Genomic DNA, 7,419 nt, shown 5'->3' on the forward strand with positions numbered 1-7,419 from the left:
TCTAGATGTTACTCATGTAATATGATTACTCCAGAAAGCACCATTTGAATGGATGGCCCAAACTCTTGGGAGATTGAGACAAAAAGCCTAAAAACTTAATAAAATATCTGTACAAATTCAAATTCCCTTGCTCCATAAAGAAATAACATAATTCATATTCTTTGTAATGAATATGTGAGCATAGTCAAGCTGAAACATTTTTATAAATAATTTGCCTAGCCCTTTGCGCACTTGTGAGAACTGGCAAGGCTTCTTGCAATTGTGTAGAGTCAAGATCCATCAGCAGCACTGCATTTTTTTCTTCAGCAAATAATCTTATCCTCTCTATGGAGGATACAGCAAGAAAGACTGAAAAGAAAGTTGGACTATTCTGTCTCTGAAAAAGTAAAAACGTGGAGATTTTAAGGCTATGCTAGGCTGAAAGATATAAAGTAGCAGCATCTTCACAAGTTGTAAAGAAAAATTTTAGAGAGGGAGATCACGGTAATGTTGAATTTATAAGAATAATATATAATGCTTTCATTTTTAAATAAAGGTTAAGTCATGATATTAGACATCAAGGACTTTGATATTTATCATGTTTCAAGGAATTGGGATGCAAAGAAAAAAAATTGCTGTTAATTTTTTTCTGTAAATATCAAGCTGTTTACTCCTTAGGGAAAAAACATAAAGTAACCATATGTTGAATATTCAAAAAATTACCTGAGAATTTAGTTCTTGTGGGACATCAATTTGAAGGATATTCTGCTAATGATGCATTAGTTACTAGGAATTATTTGAGACTGACATGGATAACTTATACTGTAGGGTCACACATAAAAGTTTACCTCTTTTATTAACAAATTAAAAAGTGCTTTAGAATATATACAGAGGAGACCCTTCAGGTATAAGACTCAAGAAAAATACTGCAATTTCTATGAATCTCAAGCATCAAGGACAACACTTCTGAGACTAATGCACAAAAGAAGAAGCTTTATGATCTGTGTATGATAAACAGCTAATTTATTGCAATCATCACACCTGTAAAACAATCCAGAAATATGCTGAGTCTCAATAGATTAGTATGGCCTTTAAACTCTATTTTGACTGACTGTTGATTTTTTTCATATATAGGCAAGCACACACATATCCATAGGCTTTGCTATTTAAGAATTGCAGCCATGGCTAAAACCAAAAAGACAACTGACCAAACCAGAATTGTTAACATTCACCTTGATTGTACAAAAATGCAGTTTAGAGATATCCAGCTGTTTCAAACTGAATAGAAAGCTGTCCACTGAACACCACATAACAAGGTGTTTAGAACACAGTACAATAGAACTAGTCTGTTTTACCTTTCAAAAAAAAACCCCAAAACAAACCCCACAGTGAAAAGAGGAAGAGAAGAATTTCTCATGTCTTTTTTTAAGCAACCCTTTTGATTGCTTATTTCTCCCAAAAATACTTTTAGCCACAGCTGAAAGTGACATAATTTAGGAGCCAGAGGAGCTAGAGCAGGAGTCCTTCATAGTATACTGAAAGTGATTCCTCAATATCTGATGAGAGATGTTCGCTTGACTGGCTCACTACTTCCTGAAAAACTATAAACTGTTTTAAGGTTGAGAAAGAATGAAAAGTTCTTGTTGAAATATGTGAGAGATGACAGAACATTAAAAGAAATCCTCTGTTGTATTGGGAAATTGCCATTTGGACTACCTAAATTTTCTCTCATTATAGTAAGAACTTGATAATTTTCTATTTTTATTTTATTTCTTAAATTTGGCTTTCTCAAAATTACATATTTTTGTATATTTAAATTAGATCTGACACTAGTGCACAGAAGGTATCATCCCATTTTATACATAGACAGATTTAATTATCACCCATGCAGACACAAAGAAAACATTCTCTAGCATACATGGAAAAAAAAGGACACATACAACTCCCTTTCCAAAACCAAAGCTCTTCGCAGCACTGCCATCCTCAAAATAGTCCCAAACTTCAAAGTCAAGGAACTAATTGCTGGCATGTTTTCTGTAGCTAAGAATACATGTGTATCCAGAGGAGGGCAATGAGGATGGTGAAGGGTTTGGAAAGGAAATCTTATGAGGAGAGGCTGAAGGAGTTGAACTTAATTCTTATGGGTCTGTTCCAACTCAATATATTCTATGATTCTAAGTTTTGGGGTTTTTTTTAAGTGGAAAACCAATAACAGCAATATCTATGGAGAAAGAGAGAATGTGTGCAAGGCAGTGTACTTTATGTGAAACAAATCAGTTATTGGGGAAAAAAAAGATATGTTGGTTTTTTAAAGGATTTTAGAGGCACCAAGATTAAAATGTTATAAAGATGCAGAAGAGGAACACTCGAGAGAAAGATTTAACATCCAGCAGAACATGTAAGTCAATGGAAATAGCATCCAAAAATGTCCTCTGCATATCAACTGACAAAACAGTCCTACAATTTGTACTGTTTTGAGCAGAAAGATCACACAGATTACTGTGGGTCCGCTGGCATGTTATGAGCCTGCCTTCTCTGACATCAATTGAGCTAGAGGGGTTTTTTTCTATACAGATATTTAGAGTGTTATTTCCCAGTTCACGTGTTAATCTCAGTCCATGAGCTTGAGGAAAGTTATCACTGATACTGTTCAAGTCAACAGCAATTAGATAGCCAAAATCACTGATGACATCATTCAGATGTTTTAATGGCTATAGATTATGGAACAGATTCATTAGACCTTAAAGTTTACACTGAAACCAGATGATTGCACATTTTTAAGTGCATTATGCAGGACAAGTTTGCTACATCCAGCATGTCAGAACTGTATTTTATGACGCTGCCTGAAAGGTTGGGCATATGCTATCTTTTTAAGATTATGTGTTGAGCTTCATAAATCAAACGTCTGAATGAAACTTTGTTTATTCTCAGTAGTATACAAGCAGATATTTTTGTAACAATATTTTACCAAATGCACCCAAACATTCTGCTGACACAGTAATTCAGGGGAGTCCAGTGAGGCAAAAACTGTGACAGTAAAAAGAATTTGGTATATATGTCAGAGCAAATAATTGATGTAGCAGATAATATAAAATCTAATGCAAATATAGCTTTTACCAGGGGGGAAGTAGCATGAGAGTGCTAGTCTATCAAAATTAGTATGATTCCAAAAAGTATATACAGTCCCTGCACTATGTTGTTCATGGCAAGTAATGAGCCATGATAATGTACTGTGATATATGAAGATAATTAGAAGATTTGTGTGTGTTGTTTGGAGTAAGAATAGCTTTATAAACAGGTTTATATCATATTGCTTCTGAATCTGAAATTTCTTTAGCATTATTATACTCATGAGATTATTGGAAGAGAAGAAACCATCCTCATGAGTTGCTCTTTTTTAAGTCTTAATCATGTAAAATTACAGAGAGCACACCTTTGTTATAGGTACTCCTGATATAAATTACATTGAAATTTTGGAAAATCTTTCTCTATTTTCTCTATTGAATTTCAGAGTAAGAATCATATTTGGATCATTTTTTTTTCTTTTTTTGTCACAATAATTAATCACATGGGACTTGTGTATAGCTCATGCCACAAAACACTCGAAGCTTTTCCAGAATTACAATTAAGTAGATCTATTCTAGACAAAAATAAAACAACAAAAAAAACCCACAACAAAACACCCCAAAACCAACCAACCTGTATGTACTTTTTCCCCACAAAACACATTTGCTGCTATTGAGGCTACCAATACTATTTGCATCAAAATCTCTACCAGTTATCATCATCACAGCTAGATATCTTAATATAAGCAAGATAATTGTCAAGAAAACCACAGAATTTTATAAACAAACACACATAATCCAGATTAATAAAACTTCAAATCACAATTTTAGCAGTTTAACCACAACAAAAAGTTCAGATTCATTTCTATTTTTTGTATAATCCTAGATAATGTTTTAACATATCTTGTGTACTGAAGATTAGTAAAAATAAATACCTGGGAACTTTGGTGTTACCTTGTCTTCTTCCTGTTCATTTTAACTGGGATGAACCAAAAGGATGTTACAGGAGAAGCAAACATTTCTGAAAAACAACGTAGCTCTAACAATGAACAAGAGAAATCACACTCTCAACAGGTAAACTTAAACTAATAGTGTCTTTACAGCAAAAAAAATAAAGAAGACACGCTCTATTTGTAATGACGGAGAAATTGACAACTTCCTTATCTGTAATCCATACAAAACCTGCACAGAGAACAGTCTCTGTTTAGTTACCAACCTGCTGCATTTATCTTGAAAACCATGATAATTAGAAACTACTGGATAAACATAATTCCCCGAAGTGAAATTTTGACCAAAATAGTTTTTAAAGACCCTTGTTTTTTTAAGAAGTTTCAAATGGTCATCAAAAACATGCTCTCAAGCATCCACTCTGCCCACTATCTTCTTTTTTTCCTGAAAAGATAATCTTTTATAACTGTGCTGCAATGCACTCTGGGAGTAGTAACTTGTATTTTATTTAGTACTAAAAAAATACTGTGCTTTAATTATTTAGCAAGTTTATCAGGTAAGCAACTGCCCAAGAAACACTACTCATTCCCACAGTAAGAAAAAGTTGGTCATAAATGCAGTTGGGCCAAAAATATTTCAAAAGCTTTCTTCCTTGAATGCTAACTTATGTGCAATTAACAGCAAAACAAGGCTTCACTTGACTTTGTCAGAAAGAGTGGAATGAACTGTACTGCTTACTCTGGTTTTAAAGTTATTTTACTAACAGCTGTTTTAAGAAGCTTGGAAGAAGAGGTCACATGTAAGACAGTATATTAGGTCTCTACCTCCTGTTTTTAGAGCAAGGCTTTAAAACTGATCCCTGAATATTGATCTGAAAATTTCTAACTTACAGAACTATTTTTCAGTGTGCCTGGGTCTGAAAAAATAAAACCAATATGCTATTCATTTTTCCATCCAAAGGAAACTCCCACCCTTAAAATTTTGTATGAGAAGACTTATTCCTCTCAAATGCAAGTTCCATTATTCATGGAGCAAAGTCCTACTTAGAAGAATCCCCTAGTGTCAGTCAATGGGAGCTCTGCAAGATTAAAACAAGAAGGACTTGGCAATGAACTTCACCACCAATATATTGTTTTCCCCTCACTCGCTGTTTTAAAAGAGCCAAGCTACCAAAATTATTCTTTTAACACATTTCTACACCATTTGTATATGAAAATGTTTTAGTAGCTTATTGTTACATAAATATACCTTAAGCCAAAACAAGGTTATACAAGTTTTTTTCAGATAACTAATTTCTCATGAAAATAGCAACAGAAAAGAATTTCTTCACTCCCTGTAATGTTGCAGGTGTTTCTGAGCCTCCCTTGTCTAGAAAACAGGTGAAATATACCTTTAGCAAAATAAGAGCTTAAATGTATTCACTGTAACTGATCTATATTATTTTCTGTTGGGATTACTGAATTTGATGCTATTTCTCACTGCTTGACTGCATAAGAAGTTCATTTTAAAAATAAATAAAAGGTTGAAAAGCCCAATCTAACATAGTCATAAATGTTGAATTAATTTTATTTCAATATGTGCCTTCTTTTTTACCTCAGTACTGAAAGGGAAAATAAAACCCCTTTTCACTTTCTTACAACAGAACAAATGTCATAGCTGCTTAGAAACAGTTGCTCACATCTTCACAAACAGCATTTTCTATGCACTTTGTGGGCCATTAAGATGATCTAATTTATGAACTGAAAGAATTGCTATTCAGGAAACTCAGTCCCTGTGCTATTTACAGCGCCAGAACACTCAAAGTGAACTGGGGACTGAAGTCTCACAGTAACAACTGACATTTCATTTAACCTTTTTAACTAAAATAGTTATCTTTGCAAATCACTCACGTCATGTTAAAGCACATCTTCACCTTGATACTGAAACCCGAGCATGCTAAATGACATGCCTGGCACTTTATGAATGATATGACTCTAAGCTGTACAATCTTTAGGGAATATTGCTAAACCTCATGACAGACACAGCTGAACTCCACTGCATCCTATTATACTAACATAGGTGACAACACAGAAGATCACCCTGAAAGAAAGAAAAAAAAAATCAAACAAAAAAAACAATTTTTAAAAGCTTCAGGCAAAACCCACTAGTCCTAGAGGTAGTCTGTGATTTTTCCCATCCATAAAACTGACACCAGACACTATTTTAATCTCCCTCTGCCCTCTCCAATTCAAAGATAGTATCAAATACTGAGTGCATGTTTATGAGACCAGTACAAGGTTGGACTCCCTGCTTGGGGATCACACTTGCTTCATTTTAATTAAGGAGTACTTTGCCCAAGTTCCCCAGGCTAATACAAGTCTAATTGAAGTCAATACTAAGTCCAATACATTGTCATATGTGCAATCTAAATTCACATCCTAAACTCACCTCAAGCAGATGAGAATACTGTGGATGGACCTAATAGAGCTTGCAAAGAGACAGGAATAGTTCACATCCCTTGAGATGTCTAACAACAGACTGTACTGGCAACTGAAAATAGAAAGGAATGATATGGCATCAGGAGTTGGCTGCCATCAGTGAGTTCAATATATGCTCCTCTGGAATCAATGACTTAACTCTGTGGTTCTGAGTGTCTGCCTGTGCCTACAGTGATGCCTCTGTCTTAATCCTTCATTTTTCCCTTCCCAATCAAAGAACTCCCAAAAATCCTGAGTGTTGAGGCCCCTCACTTCTGCACCAGGGCTTCTGGGCAGGGAGAGGTTACACAATTTGCCAGCCCTTGCCATTGATTTTCACATGCACTAGAAATTCCCTGGCTGTTCTTTGGGTTCCCCTCTAAATCTGTTTTTCCCAAGAACTCACACTCAAGAGCCTGTCAACCTCAGCTGGCTTCTGTGTAGGGGGTTGGAGGCAAAAGGAAAAAAATTAAAAGGCAGAAAGAGTAAACCTCTCTACGTTTTTTTTTAAATTAATTTTAGAAAAGATCTGTGTCGATAGTGGTTACTGATATGAAGCTAGTGAGGAGAAGAACACTTTCAATTCAACACTTAAGTAGAGGCTGAAAACACTTGCCCTTCACAATTCAGACCTCAAACTTCTCAAAACCTAGAATAGCTCTGTAGCCGATTAGTAAGCTAAATATACCCAGGGAACAAACACGTATAACAGATCAGTCTTTTGTCAGAGATATCAGCCTGGATTGCTTTGATATGAACAGCACAGAGATCAGTTGTGAAGAATATAAAACAGCTGAATTCAGCAAGAGAACTCTCTATTAGGATGTTTTTATTATTTTATCTTTTATTCATCGTACCATCACAACTTAGAAACAGCAGTAGCAGCAGACAAGATCTATTCAAAATGGAAATGTAATATTGACTATCATGTATCTGATACAGGTTAATATTCAACATTACTATAAATCTAT

This window comes from Gallinula chloropus (genome assembly GCF_964237585.1).
Source record: "Gallinula chloropus genome assembly, chromosome: 21".
Lineage (NCBI taxonomy): Eukaryota > Metazoa > Chordata > Aves > Gruiformes > Rallidae > Gallinula > Gallinula chloropus.